We start from the raw sequence: 18,888 nt of genomic DNA on the forward strand, positions 1-18,888 counted from the left end.
TTCCACGAGCGATTGTCTTGTGCCGTCACCAATATTCAGTAACAGCTGGAAATATTATGGGCGACTGTCCAATCTCACCCGCGGACCGTGCTATTAGGCACCTGTTACCGACTACCCCACACTACTTCCGAATTTCGCGGCCAGCTTGACCGAACTATGTGTCAGCTGATTGCTGCTCGCCCAAATGTACACAAACTTCTATTTGGCGATATTAACTTCCCGCAAATAGACTGGCGCCCTGACAATTTGTGTTCGTCGACAGGACTAACCGAAGCCAGGAACTTTCTCAATATCTGCCTCAGTTTTAATATGACCCAACTAGTTTCTGAAGCAACACCTGTTTCACAGGGCACATCCAATATCATAGATATAATAGTAACCAACCGCCCCGAAAGCCTATCATACTACCATTATCTCAAGATATTCAGCGACCACAAAGTAACTCATGCCGGTTTTTCTTTTCGACCAACAAAGCGCGAAACGCACAAGAAAACGACACAGTTGTACGACAAAAGCGATTATGAAGCTACAAATGAGGGCCTTAGTACGTTTTATCCCGCATTTGAGACAACGTTTCACCACAATAATGTTGATACCGATCGCAGACGCTCTAAAGAAAAGCTGAAGGGATTAACAGGTAAATTTGAAGCTAGAGTAAGTTTCAGAGCCAGTCGTCACAAACCATGGTTTACGAAAACATTAAAAATGCTTGAAAATAAAAAGAAACGTCTATTCTGTGTTGCAAAGCTCAGAGATCAACAAAATGCATGGCAGAAATATTACGAAACAGGTCAAAACTACCGTTCTTCTCTACATCATGCGCAGCACTCTTTTTACGGGTTAGAATTACCCAAGCTACTAAAACTAATCGCAATCAGTTTTGGAAAGCAACTGAACAACACCGAACCACGAGAATTCGTGCTCACCAGTGATGTGAATGAAAGCATAACGGACGTGGATTGCGCCAACTTGTTCAACACCACATTCGCTACAGTCTTTTCTGATGAAGTGACCACACCCTCCAGCTTACCTTTGCTTGACTTCTATTGTTACATGCCAGCGATCGATTTCTTTCAAATGTAATTTCATCCATAATAGAAAATATTGAGACGTGTACTTATATTTATCGGGCGACCACGTTCCGCCTCCCAACTAATGTTATCGCACAGCGCGGAACGCGCCTGCATGTATCCGAAATTTCTGGAAAGCTATCGATGCTTCTGTCCGCTGTCTGTTGTCGCCGAACCATGTGTTATCTGATTTCATCGCCTGACGCTAATGGTGTAGAACATTGTGGAAGGCACGCAGGTCCCAAAGATCAGTTTGGAACATTCGATGACCGCTGTATAAAATCCGACGTACTTGACACGCTGATCAGATTTTCGACGATCGCCGACTGTGTTCGCCGCTATCGTTGTGCTATAAGTGAAGCCCGTTTTTGTGGGCACAGGTTCGCCCAATAAAAGTTAGTTTTGTCTTTCACAGTATTGCTACTGTGTTCTTCAACATCACCCCCACATGACATCTGGTGGAGGTGCTTGTGCGTTCATGTACCGAACGCCCCCGCAAAGCCGCGATCCAAGCCCGAAGCCCGAGGACAAAACCAACATCGCCCAAGACCAGCGTGCTAGCCGCCGACTGCAAGGACTGCCCCCAGAGCACGGACGTCTACCTCAGACGAGCAGGAAGATTGCCACCATGTCCACCCCAATGGCAGCCCCAGCGTCCCCCATCGTGCTGCAGCAGCCCACACTCTAACAAAAAAGAGAGTAAAAAGTGAGTCACGGCAACTTGACTCTCTTTTTTCTTACGAAGGCCCACTTTCGCGCGGGTGGAGTCACAAAACAAGAGTCAACATTTGTGTGTGGGTCGTTTGTCTCTTAATAGCACGCGAAGAGTCGTCGTGCAAGATCGCGACTCCTTTGATATTCGAGATGAGTCTTGCGAGAGAAAGATTAAAATGCAGGAGAAGAAATACCAGATAACGTCTTCTGTTTTAGGCAGGCCCTCGGTTTCCTGTCCTGGTTGTAATGCGGTGTATCATTCTTTCGTCAAGCTTGTCATGTTCTGCAATTACATCGAACTCTAAATATCGATTTTCCTTGAACATGTTTGTTCATATCTCACACGCTTAAGCGATAGCTGGCTTCCTATGCTAAGGAAGACCCGGAATTGTCACACTTGATTTTGACCATAACTAAATCCAAAAAATATACCATTGGCTACTAAAAAGAGCACAGCAACGAGATAACAAGTTCAGTAGGCGTACTCAACAGTGTCGATTGTAAATGTAATTGCACTACGTAAAGGTAAATTTGAGGATTTAGGTTTTAAAATCAAGATCTTGTTATGAGCCGCACGGTAACGGAATACTACAGATTTATTTTCAGCAGCTCGGGTTATTTAACGTGCACGGAATGCACAATATACGCGCGTTTTCGCATTCTGCCTCTATTGGAATGCGACTGCTGTGATTGTAATTGTTCCCGTGACCTCGAGCTTAGCAGCGCAACCCCAAAGCCACTGTACTACCGCAGTGCGTTGCGTTCCGCGACCAGAAACAAACATTAGCGTACGCAGCACTGCTTTTGAACCCCCTAGAAATTGAAAAACGAAAATGTAGCAGTTTCCCCCCAATGCTGCATGAACCGCTGCACGAACAACTGCACGAACCAAGGTTCGTAGTTTCATCGCCTGGATAAACTGCAGTAAACAATCGCTTGCTCCGTAAATTAGCAAGCACGGTGTCACACGCGCACATGCAAACATGAACAGATTTCACTCAATGACCACGAACACTCGCTGTCACAGCGTCGGCGTGATGAAGGGCGCGAACAGAGCGGAGAGAACACTGCTGCTGCCTCATCCTTCGAAGCGTCTCCGAAACTTGAAATGGCGCAATAAAAGCGCCCTTCCCCTCTCCCCCCCCCCCCCCCTCTGCCCGCTTTGCACCCATCGGAAATTATCTCCAAGACAGAGCGAGAGTGGCGCCAGACCGGGCTAGAGCAACGGCCAGAGGAGAGCGCTTCCTTTTCCCGGCTTGCGCGCGTTTTACCACGTGACCACCTATAGATACTTGGAGCACGCATCCAGACACTATACTACTCGGCTTGCCCTCGTACACTTCCTTTAACGCGCACAGCTAACGGCGCAGGATAGGATCTGATCGCCCTTGACTTTATACATAACCTCATGGCAACACCGACAGATACATTTCGACGGTTGTGCCCATATAATTGCTCTCGCAAAATTCGCAATAAATAGAAAATTTTACTAAGGACCAACCCCGCTGCTTTTCCATGTCGTGATATAGCGGTGAACGATAGTTCTAGAAAATGTGTCGCAAAATCTCCGCCAAATGACTACGCTCACATTTGGTGACAGCGGCACACAGTCGCAAGAACTTGAGGAGGGAAATACCGGAGTTCTGGCAGCTTCGGGTGCACTACATCATTCAGTTACATGGGCGGCGTTGTAGTTCTACCTTACATCAGAGTAAACTGCACTCGACAGAAATGAAGGGCAGCCGCTCCGTTATAGCTAAGCAAATTAAGGACAATTACGCCGCGTCTTCACTCTTCGAGCACGCTGCGACAGCCCAGCGATAGATATTTCAAACACAACCACACTCAAACGAGCAAATTTTGTTTCTGCCAAGTGAATGTAGCGGGTATTTCAAGACGCGTGTTAAATTCATGGCTGTTTCATTCGTGAACATTACTTAAGTGACGTAAAATTATCAGTGAGCAAAACAGTTTTTATTTCAACGCAAGGAAACAAAACCGAAACTAGCGCAACTGTTTTGCCAAGTTGTGCAGATACAAAATGATCCAAAGCCGAAGCCGTCAGTAGCATGACGCCATTTTTAAGTTGCGCTGCATCACGCGCGAGTACGTTGTCGTTGAATGGTTCTGAAATCGCTGCGTTAGGGGCGACTGCAACCAGGCGTTGCGGCAAGTTACGGTGGGAGCGTCTGTCGGTGCTGTGTGATTGCGACGAGGGGGATCGCCGCCAGCAGCAGCGTGTCGCCGATTTCGTCTTTGCCGACATCAAGCAAGCGCAGCTCGCCGGACCGTCACAAGCGCCCGAAGTGCTGCGGTTTGCACAGCATCTTTCATTGTTATATGGGAGATCGCAACGGACATAGACGACCAGATGCATACGAACGACAACCAGCGGGGAGTGACCTGTGCCATATTTCTCTTAACGTCTCAGGTAATCATATAAGCTTTTGTTCCGAGTTTACAAGCGGCGCATACTCGGCCCTTCCGGTAAGGCTACATTTTGCGCCACGTTTCTCTTGGCAGTTCACAGACGTTTCTTAGGCATGCGTGCGCGTATGTATGCGAAAATACTACTGACAGACGGAAGCCTCAGGAGAGCATCTGAAATTATTGCAAAGCTGTACTGCCAGGAGAAACACCGTTCTTAACGACTCTAGTAACGAGTGGCCTGTCGCATCGAAAAATCAATAGAATATCAAGAACTGCGTAATTTGAAGTGTAGATACAATACTAGCGCCAGTGTGACTTTCGCATGGCGAAGACAGATAGTCGAAAAGGCAGCTTGTGTATTCTGAAGATTTACAAGCGCTTTGGGTATATTACCACGAATAATAAAAGCGCTACAACGCTGTATGGCAGTGTCAGGCGATGTGGCAGCACATATATTTTAAGAGCGGTAGAGCGGCTGCATGCAAAAGCGAACAGACAAAGCGCTTTAAAAGCGCTGAAAGAGAAGAAATTTTTTGTGCATTTGGCTGTAAGTAGAAAACACATTCGCTCACAATCTAAGCCTATATATAATGTATCATTTTTACTTAGTCTTTATTTTCACGGTTCTAAATATTTAAAAGCATGAATATGCTTCAAAATTTATATAGTAAATCCTACTCAGTCAGTCCAACTCAGCCTACTCAGGCAGTCAGCGGCAAACCTTTGTCCTAGACTAAACGTTTGCTTCGCTTTCGGCAGGCTCTGCGAGCTGTGGGACAGTATCAGCAGGAAAACCGCTCGTATCTTCAATGGCTATCATCTTCGCAACAGTTCCTGGTAACTGATCTACGCATGCGGATCTCGGGGAAGCTGCAGTTTCGACGTAGCAAGCCATCCTTGACTTCATTGGCTCTGGACCTGCCAATAATGTCCCCCTGGCGTCGATCACCGATTATTTAAAGGCCGTCAACTTCGTGGATCGTTGCAGTCAGCGGCAAACCTTTGTCCTAGACTAAACGTTTGCTTCGTTTTTGGCAGGTGAGTGTTGATTACACCTGTTGTAATTCATCACTTTTCGGGTTTTCACGCTGACTGCACCATGTCTTCTTTATGTACTTCTTGCTCAAATGCCATACCGAGAGATGGAAGATTTATGAGTTGTTCTACCTGTGAGGGCGAATTCCACCTGGGGAAAAACTGCTCGTCAGTTTCTGATAACGCCTACAAGAAGATGAGTACAGTGACACGCGAAACGTGGAAGTGTCCTTCATGCAAGGTTGATTCGGTTAAGCATCCAGACGAGGCATCCAACCCAGGTGATAGTTCATTCTCACAGCAACTGTCTGCTCTGAATATGAAACTAGATTCTTTGACTACAACTGTTTCAACACTGATGGTGAAAATCGAGGAACTATTGTTGGTCAGGGAAGCTAGTGAAAAGGTTGCTTCGGCAGTCGAGGACATACGGTCCGCTATTGATTTCCTTTCGTCAAAGTATGACTCGGTGCTTGCTACAGTGACCACTAATCAGAATGAGCTTGCAGACCTTCGATCACACATTCAATCGCTCTCTTGAACAGTAGTTTCCCAGACACAGGTGATTGACAGGATGAGTGGGGAAATAAATGACCTCGAACAATATAGAAGATGTAACTTCGAGATTCATGGCCTTCCTGTCAAATCTGATGAAAACTTACACCCTTTCTTAAGTACTTTGGCAGGCAAGCTAAACATAACCGATTGTCAACAAGCAGATATCTCGGCAGTGCATCGGCTGCCATCCAGAGTCGACTATATCCCACCAATTCTAGTGCAAACTCGCTCAATTTCTGTTAAGCAGAAATGGCTCCGGGCCCGGAGGCTCCTTCCTGATTTGGTGCATGACGATATGTCTCCTCGGCTGTTTTTCAACGATAACCTGTCTCGGGCTAATCGCGAGTTGTTCCGTCTAGCAAGGTCTCGTGGCAAAGAAAAGCGTTTTGAGTTCATCTGGACCAAAAATGGGAAGATCCTTGCAAAACACTCCGAAGGCGCGCCTCTCATTCGTGTCAACAAGCTTTCTGATCTTGAAAAACTAACATAACCATGTCTGACATTGGTTTCGTGAAGTGCTCCGATTTTTCTGAAGTCCAGAAGTTCTTTCAGCATCACACAGGCAATTCCTTTCAGATTACTCACGTTGCCAACAGTTCCTCGCACTCGACTACGAAGTCGTACCAGATGGCATTTCGCTATCACAGCGGCGCCGCTTGCGACCTGCAATAGTCCATGTTGTGCGTTTTAAGCCGTTGTACCAGCGCTAACAAACTTTGAGTCTTTCTTCCTTCGTTGCTTTGTTAGTATCTTTTTTTTATAAGTGTGCTTATGTTTTTCGCTCTCGTGTTTGCAGACAGGGGCATCGGCACGTGTATTCATCTTTATTGCATGACCGTGTTTCACCGTCTCAGAAATGTTATCGCTCAGTGCAGGATGCGTCGGCATGTATCGGGAGTTCCTCGAATGTTATCGATGGTTCTATCCGCTGTCTGTTGTCATTGAACCTTGTGCAATCTGATTGCATGTATGCGCGACGCGAATTGTGCAGAACTTACTGGACGACATGCGGACACCAGCGATTATTCTGGAACCTTCGACGACTCATGTATAGTAGCCGACGCGCTTGTCCTGCAGATGAGATTTCGACGATTGCCAACAGTGTTCGCCGCTATTGCTGTGCTTCGAGTGCAACTAGCTTTTTTCGGAAGAAGTTCACCTAATAAAAGTTAGTTTCGTTATTCACAGATTTGCTGCTGTAATATTCATCATCACTACTACGTTACAATAAGGTTGGCAGTTGCGTATGTGGGCACGTGTAGCTTTTTGTCTGTTATTATGAGCTACTGCGACTCTTAGTTACAACAATGACCAGCCATGATGCTATAAATCCAGCCGTGAATGCCTTACAACATGGACTCAATATTTCCTACAGTTGGTAATCTTTCGGAATAAGAAAATTAGTACTACACGCTAACTTTTCGAATTCGAACAGAAACTATCCTGTATCTTCAAATATTCTGAACTAATACCCAGATATTTCTGAGCAAATCAATATTTTTCTCGAATTACTGTTCTGCTCTCTTAAAAATGTATCGCAACGTATCAGTAGTGAGACAACGAGAAATTTTCAAAGTAATGCAACAATGAAATGGATAATGCAAAAAAATTGCTTTTATTTTTCCAGTTGAATGCTGGATTAGATACGCTGATATACGCTTGTAGTCGAACATATAGTGCTTTTGGCAGCCTGTCATGTGGCAGTTATTTTTATTGATATGCAACTTAGCGAGACGCTGCCACATTTCATTTTGTTGTGTTCTAGCAGTCTTATTTTCATGGCATAGAATACACTAAGAGTGTCATACATGGCTAGTTTTGTAAATTGCAGTTCTCTACACCAAGCGGCACTTTGATCTTGTGATGTTTTTTTGCAGGGCCCTTTTTACATATACCTACGGTAAAAATCACCCAGCCGTTTTTTTTTTCTTCGCGGCTCATCTTTATTTTAACGATATAGAGGAATTCTTAACCCTAATCGTAGAACAGCCAATATTCATCCAAAGCTCCTTTCCAACTACCTTTAATGTTGCTTACAAGCTGTTCCTGCAGCTTTTATGACAGTCACTGATTTCTGGCTAGTGAGCTTCGTGAGCGCGGTACTTACCTATGCAGAAATTAAAGATTCATGCTGCATATAACCATGGGTCTGTGCTTGACTATTCAATATTCGGTAGTGACTATTCATACTCGATTCATGTTTGATACGTTTGATGTCAAAATCAGAATCAGTTTCATTTTCCTCAAGGGAAAATGGACCCCACACAAAATGCTGCTCATTTGCAGCTTGACGAGGCCTGGGGCCCTACAGGCAGTGGCAGCTGCGGCAAAACAGCAGTGTACGTCGTACACCCGTAGAAGAAGAAAAAAAAAGCAGCACGAGAAACAAACAAAAAAGAAAGAAACTGTTCGCACCAAGCTGTGATGAACGAGAAAAAAAGATTTACATATACGTGCACCAATACAAAACTATATTGTCACTCACATGTTATATTCATAGGTACACACGCAAACACCCGTAGAAGTGGCGCGCATACGCCCCTATATACATATATGCACACCAACATATACATTCACATATACACACGCATATGGCATATATACTGGCAATATTCACTGGCAATATTCACTGGCAAGGCGGTGATATCGAGACCAATGATCAGGATGATTTGTAGCTTTAGCGCGGCGAAACACCCGTTTTTTTTTTGTTGCGCAGGCGCTTTAGCGCATTATTAAACAATGGTGATCGGGGGATAGAAGGCACTCTTCTTTTAGGTATGTAGCGGTCAATTATCGATAGAAGTTTGTTTTTGTAGAGAGACCAGCTTTCATCAACTGTTAGTTGCGAAAAGTTCATTAAGTAATTCGTAATGAAAGACTCAAATTCGGCTGTTATTGAAGAGGCATCAGCTCTGTTGTAATCTAGTATAATCTTTGAGCTTTTTTTAGTAGTAATATGCGCGTTAAGAGTGAAATAGATCATTACATGGTCGCTTATACCTAGCAGGAACGTTAGAGGTGAGACCAAGTTGGGGGCAGTGGTAAGAATGAGATCCAGGATATTGGCAGAAGTCAGTGTAGTGCGCGTGGGGTAGTGCACAAGTTGAATAAGGTTAAAATCGCGGCACAGGTCCAAAAAATTCTAAAAATTGAGGACAACTCTGTTTCACAACTACGTCATCCTTCGATCACACAACATTGGGAAAATTAAAGTCCCCTAGTATAAACAGGGGTGATGTAGGGTATCTAACAATGAGGTTATTAATCACATCATGAAGTTTATTGCAAAACGAAATAGGGGCAGCGGGTGGTCTATAACAGGCACAGAAAATAAACTCGCGATTGGAAATGACAACCCGTACACACACAAGTTCTAATGACGATGTAATCGGAATGATGTGAGAAACAAGAGCATCTTTGACACCGATAAGAACTGCCCCTCCTGATCGAATGTCGCGGTCATATCGGTATAAACTATAAGTGTTTTCGCAATCCAGTATTTCACTGCTGCTTATTTTTGCTGACAGCCACGTTTCCGTAATGATAACAATGTCAGCAGAACAGGAATCAATGGCTGATGATAAAGCTATGCGTTTGTTGAGTACACTTCGTGCATTAGTGAATAGTATTGATAGGCTTTTGACGTTTTGGTGTATGGCAGATAGCTGTGAAGAATCATTCACCTGGGCGGCAGCGGACACAGGTACGGCGGCTGGCACGTGTGAAGGGGGATACATTTCACAGATGCTATCGGTGGCTGCGCAGTAAACGTATGTTTTTTGTTAATGATTAGTTTATTATAACGAAGTGTAAAATTTTGTTTGCTGGCGTTCCGAAGTCTATAGGTCTCTTACGCAATTGCCTAGTATTTTTGCAGAAATCCTCACCTACAGATACACCAGAGCCCTTTAGCTTTGCCCTCAAGAAAAGGATGCTTTCTTTAATCCTAAATGCCGAGAACATAACAATTATGGGGTGGGTTTTATTCGCAGAAAACGACCCCAATCGGGGCGCTCTAGATACAGCCGTGTCTGGAATAGAAATATCGAAATGCATTGACAGTATGTCCCGAACTCGGGTTTCAGACTCAGCCCAAGTCTCTGTGGGACTGTCAGTGATACCGTAAAAGAGCAGGTTATCCCTCCTTGATTGATCCTCAAGGTCGTCAAGGCGAGAGGCAAGGACACTGTTCTCTTTTTTGACTGCTTCCTTGACTGCTTCCTAGATTTCGGCCATAGGTGGCGAGTTCTCTAAATTCTCTACAAAGGATTCTACTTTAGTTAGCCTGGTAGTTAAATCAGATACAGTTTGAGCGAGTGCGTCTTGTTTTTGTTTAAGTTCACCTAGTGCACCCATAACTTCGGCATGTCTCGAGTCAATTTTAGACGACAGGTCGCTGATTACCGCAAGTAGTTGTGTATACTGTGCACTAGAATCATTGAGAGGCCCGGGATTCGTCTCGACATCGCCACAAACCAGTAATGCCCTTGCCACTAGTACACAATCACAAAAGCATTGGAATAACACACTTGGGCACGGGATAAGCAGCAAACAGAGATTGTTCGATCGCTTGCTAAGAAGTGATGGTTTTTTACCAACCTGCATGTAGAACAGAAACGGGTTTGTGAGCGACGAATGCATTGTCGCCGCTATCCCGTGCCCACTGAAGGCTGAAGTCGGATCCGACGCGCTTTTGTACTCTTCTGATGAGACTGTCGGTGACGATGCCGCTGGCCAGCCGCTGACTGAAGGGACGCCGTAATCCAAGTAAGGAAGATAGCATGCTCCATCATGGTCGAAAGTTGGCGCCGATGGTGGCGTTATCGGTGAAACTGCTGATGCTTCGGACGAGAGATATGCTCCCAGCAAAGTGACGATCTGCATGTAGAACAGAAACGGGTTTGTCAGCGACGAATGCATTGTCGCCGCTATCCCGTGCCCATTCATGGTAGAGTGACCAAATAGGGGACGCGGACTCAAGCTGGGGGCGTACGAATGATTGGAATACTAGTTTACAAATGTTAGACAGGCCGTTACGGAAGTTGCGACCAATACACTCAAGAGGTTTGGAAGCGTTTGCACATATGGTTGTAATGTGAAAGGCCCAGGAAAGGCTCGGTGTAAGATTTAAGCCTAGATAACTTATATACTGATGCCTGAGATATTATATTTGTATTTATATTGTTACCTAGGAAGACGCAGATGGAAAACTATATACAAGTATATTTACTAGGAAATGCGCCGTACTTGGCCAAGAGGCAAAAGCCCGGGCTAGCCTCTAATCGCCGTCGTCGTCTTAACAGTGCTCGCCTCTTCGTGATCGCAAATACTGTTCCGTAGCACTACCCCCGGCGGCAAAAGCACCGTCCCCCGGCGGCCTTTTTAGAATTGCTCGTAGGTACAGCGGGACGTGGCGCTCTTGACGGTGCTCGACGTTTCTGCACGGGCGCGAGTAAGACCGGACGCGAGAGAGAAAATCTGGGGGCTTTCGCTCCTTGGATATACGGCTCAGCCTAGGCATTACTGAGGAGGTTTCCTAGAGCGCGTTGTATTCATTTGTCCCCTAGGCGGAAGTACGAACAAAGGCCGATAAAACTGCGCACATCCTTGACACACTTCGGAACAGGAAAGTGCTTAACAGCATGAATCTTGCCTGCGTCCGTTTGCACTCCATTCGCGTCAACGAGATGTCCAAGGACGGTAATCTGGCGACGTCCGAATTGGCACTTCGATGCCTTCAGTTGCAGACTGACTCGGCGAAAAACGTCCAGGACTGCTGAGAGGCGCTCGAGGTGCGAAGCGAACATTAGGGAAAATTCTATAACGTCGCCCAAGTAGCACAGGCACGTGGACCATTTGAAACCATGAAGAAGGGAGTACATCATGCGTTCAAAAGTGGCAGGAACGTTACATAGACAGAATGGCATCACTTTGAATAGATAAACACCGTCGCGTGTTAAAAAATCAGTCTTCCCGCGGTCGAGATCGTCCACGGCAATCTGCAAGTAGCCGGAGCGAAGGTCAATAGAGGAGAAATAGCGAGCACCATGGAAGCAGTCAAAGGCATCATCAATCCGAGGTAGGGGATACACGTCCTTTTTCGCAACCCTATTAAGGTGCCAATAATACACGCAGCCTCTTATCGCCGTCATCGTCTTCACCCTGCTCGCCTCTTCGTGATCGCAGATACTGTTCCGTTGCAATATGATAGGAAAAGCTACGAATTGATGTTTTACGCGTGAATATCATTAGTTTCTGTTTAGATGAGTTCAGCTTCATTTGCCACTCTTCACACCATTTGGTAATGAGATAAAGTTCCTCTTGAAGAATGCGATGATCATCAAGGCTGCGAACTGGTCGATATAAGATACAATCATCGTCAAAAATACGCATGCCGGACGAGATGTTACTGGGCAGATCATTGATGTAAATAAGAGAAAGCGAGGGTCCTAGTACGCTGCTCTGAGGCCTACCTGAACAGACATAAGCAAGCGGTGACATAATATCATTAAATACGGGTTATTCTAATAAATATATAATACTGATTTATAACTATTTATATATATATATATATATATATATATATATATTATATATATATATATATATATATATATATATATATATATATATATATATATATATATATATATATGTCGTTACGTGCTGGTGACGTTGAATAACACACTGGCAATACTGTGAAAGACATAACTAGCTTTTATTGGGCGAACCTGTGCCCACAAAGACAGGCTACACTTCCAGCACAACGATAGCGGCGAACACGGTCGGCGATCGTGGGAAATCTGATCAGTGGGTCAAGCGCATCGGCTTTTCTACAGCAGTCGCCAAATGTTCCCGACTAATCGTTGGGACCCGCGGGCTCTCCACGAAATTCCACACCATTCGCGTCAGGCGATGAAATCAGATAACACAAGGTTCGGCGACAACAGACAGCGGATAGAAGCATCGATAACTTTCCAGAAACTTCGGATACATGCAAGCGCGTCCCGCGCTGTGCGATAACATTTGTTAGGCAGCGAAACATGGTTGCCCGATAAAGATAAGTACATGTGTCAATACCCCCCTCTTAAAAAGCATCGACCCGATGCTGCAAACAAACGAAAGTAATAAAGAAAAGCCCTCGTATCAAAGAAAACAACAAAATGAGGCAGTTCGTCAGCGTCCGTAAAAGGGTTTAAGGCGCGACCACGTGGACCACTTCAGCTTGTGCGCGGCGCCGCTGTGAATGCGAAATGCCGTCTGGCACGACCTCATATTCCAGTGCGCCAATACGTCGAATGGCCTTGTAAGGTCCGAAATAGCGTCGCAGTAGTTTCTCACTGAGTCCTCGTCGGCGTATCGGCGTCCATACCCAAATACACTCGTCGTGCTGGTACACGACGAAGTGTCGTCGGAGTTTGTAGTGTCGGCTGTCCGTCCTCTGCTGGTTCTTGATCCGCAGGCGGGCGAGCTGTCGGGCTTCTTCGTCGCGCTGGAGATAGGTAGCGACGTCAAGATTTTCCTCGTCAGTGACGTGCGGCAGCATGGCGTCGAGCGTCGTCGTCGGGTTCCTGCCGTAAACCAGCCTAAATGGCGTGATCTGTGTTGTGTCTTGCACCACCGTGTTGTAAGCGAATGTTGCGTACGGCAGGACTGCATCCCACGTCTTGTGCTCAACGTCGACGTACATTGCTAGCAAGTCGGCGAGTGTCTTGTTCAGGCGCTCCGTGAGATCATTCGTCTGCGGATGGTAGGCAGTTGTCCTCCTGTGGCTTGTCTGGCTGTATTGCAGAATGGTTTGGGTGAGCTCGGCTGTAAAAGCCGTTCCTCTATCGGTGATGAGGACTTCTGGAGCACCATGTCGCAGCAGGATGTTCTCGACAAGAAATTTCGCCACTTCGGCTGCGTTGTCTTTCAGTAGAACTTTAGTTTCAGCGAAGCGGGTGAGATAGTCCGTCGCCACGACGATCCAGTTATTTCCGGAAGTTCATGTCCGAAACGGTCCCAAGAAGTCCATCCCGAGCTGCTAAAAAGGTCGATAAGGAGGCTTAATCGGCTGCAATAGTCCTGCTGGCCTTGTCGGCGGTGTCTGGCGTCGCTGAGAGTCTCGGCATGTCTTGACGTAACGGGCGACATCAGCGGTTAGGTGCGGCCAGTAATACTAATTTTGTATCCTCGATAGCGTCCGGAAGAAACCGAGGTGCCCAGCGGTCGGATCGTGATGTAGGGCGCGCTGTACTTCTGGACGCAGAGCCGACGGAACAACAAGAAGGTAGTTGGCGCGGACTGGTGAGAAGTTTATTTATTTATTTATTTCAAGTACCTGCAGCGCCCGAAGGCATTATTGCAGGGGGGGAATATACAGTGTACATAAGCTCGACAAAATACAGAACTGGTCAAACAAAAATAACACAACAATAGAAAAAATTCACGCCACTATATGCTCAGCAGAAATGCTCTGAATGATGCTTCAGTGTGACAATCAGCAATTTCCTGCGGTAGCTGATTCCACTGTGATATTGTGTGTGGAAAAAAAGAATGCTTGAACACGTTTGTTCTACAAATAAGTTCTCTTATTTTTAAATAGTGGTCACTTCTGTGAGACAAGAAATGAGGAGGTAAAAGGTAAGTTTCTCTATCTATTTTAACCAGGCCGAAATAAATTTTAAAAAGCATTTCCAACCTCATGTTTTGTCTGCGTGTGCTTAATAATTCCCACCCCAAGTTATCCTTAAGTGCTGAAATACTAGAAGTAAAGTCATAGTTATTACAGACAAAACGGGCTGCGCGGTTTTGTACATGCTCGAGCATATTAGACAGAGTTTTGGTTTGCGGGTCCCAGGCCATACAGGCATACTCTAATATGGGTCTTACGTTCGAAAAATAAAGTAGTTCTTTAATTTTGGGAGGAGCTAGCCGGAAGTTGCGTTTAACAAAATTTAGCATTTTACAGGCTTTCGCTGTAACATATTCAGCGTGCTTAGTCCAAGTTAAATTCGATGAAAAATAAACACCAAGATACTTATACTGAGTTACTCGCAATAGCTGGACATTGTCTAATGTATAATGAAATAGATGTGGATTTTGTTTACGTGTAAAGGACACGTACTGACACTTACTGGGGTTTAAAGACATTTGCCACCTAACGCACCAGCGTGTTATACAGTCCAAATTGCGTTGCAGATACTCGTGGTCAGTGGCAGACCTAATGGAGTGATAAATCACACAATCATCCGCATACAGACGCACTTTGCATGACACAACCTGAGCAATGTCATTAATGTAAACCAAAAACAGCAATGGCCCTAAAACAGATCCCTGGGGAACTCCCGATGTAACATCAACATAATCAGATTGTGAGCCATTAACTACAACACGTTGCTTGCGTTCTTGTAGATAACATTTAATCCAATCAAGCAATGAAGGAGAGATACCGAGGGATGATAGCTTATACAACAGTAAAACATGGGGAACAGAATCAAATGCCTTTCTAAAATCTAGAAATATACAGTCAGTCTGTACACCGAGATCGAATGAATGAAAAAGATCGTGGCTGAATTCTAGGAGCTGGGTCGAACAAGAACGACCAGACCTAAAACCATGCTGATATTTGCTAAAAAAATTATTGTTTTCTAGATGTTTTATTAGGGAACTGTATACAATGTGCTCCACTGTTTTACTACACACACTAGTTAGAGAAATTGGCCTGTAGTTGGAGACAATATTTTTTGGACCACTTTTATGGATTGGTACCACGTTTGCAACTTTCCACTCCTTAGGTAAACAAGAAGTACTTAGTGATTTCTCAAAAATAATAACCAGATAGTGGGCAATTGTGTGAGAACAAGCCTTTAACACATGAGAAGGTATACCATCAGGACCACTTGCAGAAGAAACATTTATATTGTCAAGCAACTTAAGTATACCACCATGTGTCACGACCAGTTCTGGCATAGGTTCAAACACATTGTCGGGAATAGGCGGTAATTCATTCTGGCAGGGAGTTGAGAAAGATGATTGGAAATAAAGATTGAAGCAGGAAGCTTTATCGACATCATTAGTAAGAAGTACACTACCGTTTTTTAAGTTCGGGATGCCAATTGATTCTTTGCTAATCGTTTTTAAATACTTCCACATTTCTTTCGGGTTATTTTGTAACTTTGGGCCCAATGCTAAAAAGTATTTTCTTAGCATTGGGCCCAAAGTTACAAAATAACCCGAAAGAAATGTGGTTCTTCACTAGTAGGTTGTTTTGAAGCGTGAACGAGGACAACCCACGCTCAAATGTCCTATGGACAACGTCGTTGTGCCCTTACAAATACTCGACTAGGGCTTTTAGCTCCGGGCCTCTTCATTGCTGTTCGGCGAAGTCGTTCGCGCTAATTATTCCAAGGAAGGTGTCGTCATCCTCGTCATCTTGCGGTGGCGGGTCAGTGGGGGCGCGTGATAGGCAATCGGTATCTGAGTGTCTACAGTGATGTCGTATTCTTGTAGTCTGAGGCACCACCGTGCCAGCCGTCCTGAAGGGTCCTTTAAGTTAGCTAGCCAACACAAGGCGTGATGGTGGCTGACCACTTTGAATGGCCTGCCATACAGGTAAGGGCGAAATTTCGTTGTAGCCCAAACGATGGCGAGGCATTTCTTTTCGGTTGTAGAATCATTGCCTTCCACTTTTGACAACGACCGGCTAACGTAAGCTATCACGTTTGATGTCCATCTTTTCTCTGGAATAGGACGGCACTGAGGCCTAGGCTACTGGCATCAGTGTGTATTTCGGTATCGGCTTGCTCGTCGAAGTGCGGAAGTAAGGGCGGCGACTGCATGCGTCGTTTGAGTTCTTGAAATGCGAAACGTGAGTGGAGTGTGAAATGTGGCTTGAAATGTAAAATGCGGAATGCGAAGGTTGTGGGTGCGGTTCCCACCTGCGGCAAGTTGTTTTTTTATCCACTTTAATTTCCATTGCTGTATCGGTTCTTTATTTCATTTATTAGGCACAAGTAATTTCCGCTATGTTGTCCTTGGTGTCAGTGTTTGTGGGCTTTTATGATATGACTATATATATATATATATATATATATATATATATATATATATATATGTATTTATATATACACCACACTTAACTGTGCCAAACGAGATTACTTTCAGAACAAGATTTTGAATAATGGGATTATTACGAGGCGCAACTGGCGGGTCATACACGAATTCCAAAATAATAAATGTCGTGAGCATTTACCAAAAATAAAAGCTGAGACAGAAACATACTGCCACCCAGCTGATATCGCGAATGACGTCAGTGAGTTTTTTAGTAGTACTTGCGATTCTCATATAGATCCCGCATTACCTACATTACCTCGTCATCTTAATTCATTCCATTTGCGACGTAGGAATGCAAAGGAAGTTCTTCATGTTATATCTTCGCTTAGGTCTACTGGACCTGGCCTAGACTCTGTTCACCCCTCTCGTATCAAGTTAGTTTCTAATGAACTCTCTCCTATCATAGCAGATATTGTTAACAAAATGTTTAAAGCAGGCATATTTCCCAGTTCTCTGAAATTTGGTAAAATAACACCTGTTTACATAAAAGGCAATCGTGAACTTCTGAATAATTACCGGCCTATTTGTATTCTTTCATTTTTCAGTAAAATATTTGAACGACTAGTTCATACATGTTTATCATACTACCTAGCAAAATTTATTCTACTGTCACGTAAACACTATGGCATTCGACAGGGTTGCTGAACTGAGCTTGCGCTTCTAACCTTCACCGATAAAGTCAACAAGGCAATCGACCAAGGCTTGCTGATTGGAAGCATATTTATAGATTTAAAAAGCTTTTGACGCCATTATTCACAAAATTCTAATACATAAACTCCAATCTTATGGCATAACTGGCCCGCCACTTCAGTTTATTTCTAGCTACCTAACCAATCGTACCCAACTTGTTGAGATTGACGGCAAACTCTCATCTTCTAAGAACATATATCAAGGCGTTCCTCAGGGCTCGATGCTTGGTCCACTGCTGTTTCTACAATTTATTAAGGACCTACCTAATGTACTGACCACTACCTACTGTATATTATGTGCAGACGACACGACTATTTTTTCTTGCGCTAATACTGCTGACGAGCTACAGCGAAACATTAACGTCGATCTGCATAACATAACTTCCTGGTGCCGACAGAACATGTTGCGCGTCAATCCGCTAAAAACGGTTTTTCTGGTTTCTCATTCCTTCCCGACACTAGTTTCGAAATCTATATCTATGTGTCTTGACAACAACATAATACCAATATCTGATAGCGCGAAATTTCTTGGCGTAGTTTTAGACAAGCATCTGAAGTTCACTCTCCATGCGCAGTCACTTGTCCATAAGATTTCTTTTGGAATACGCGCCATAATCATAACCCGCTCATATTTTCAGCCGCACATTATCCATACCCTTTATCATGCACATATTCACAGCCATTTATCTTACCGCGTATCAACCTGGGGTAACACATACCTCGCTCCTCAGCCAACTTCAACGCCTGCAGAATCAGGCGCTTCGTCTCATGGCTTTCAGCCATTTTCTATCCAATTCAACGCCACTTTATTGCAGTTTAAACATTCATCCTCTTCACCAGCTCTTTCAGTTCAAGCTAACAATCGTGATCTATACGTTTTTCGCAATATTGCACATATAGATGGCTTTGTGGCAGAAAGGTTTGCAAATACTAACACTACTAAGTTCTCTGAACTCGATAATCGTCTTTTACCTAAAGTTCGCACAAACTGTGGTAAGTTCACTACACATTTGCGGTAATAAAACTGTGGAATTCAATTCCACATACCATTAAATCATCCCCCACATAGCATATATTCAAGAACCAAGTCAAGAAATATATTATGCAGCAACTCTCTTCATCCAAACAACTGACTTTTGTGATTGTAATAATAATTCACTTGGTTATTATACTATGTTATATTACTCCTATTTTTATTCTACTGTAAATTTGCATTACTTGTTCACTACAGAAGTTTTCTTCGCAATTTTTGTCTTACTAAACAGCTATACATTCTTGTTTTTTCGCACTGTTCC

Source organism: Dermacentor albipictus, chromosome 2, assembly GCF_038994185.2.
Source record: "Dermacentor albipictus isolate Rhodes 1998 colony chromosome 2, USDA_Dalb.pri_finalv2, whole genome shotgun sequence".
NCBI classification, from domain to species: domain Eukaryota; kingdom Metazoa; phylum Arthropoda; class Arachnida; order Ixodida; family Ixodidae; genus Dermacentor; species Dermacentor albipictus.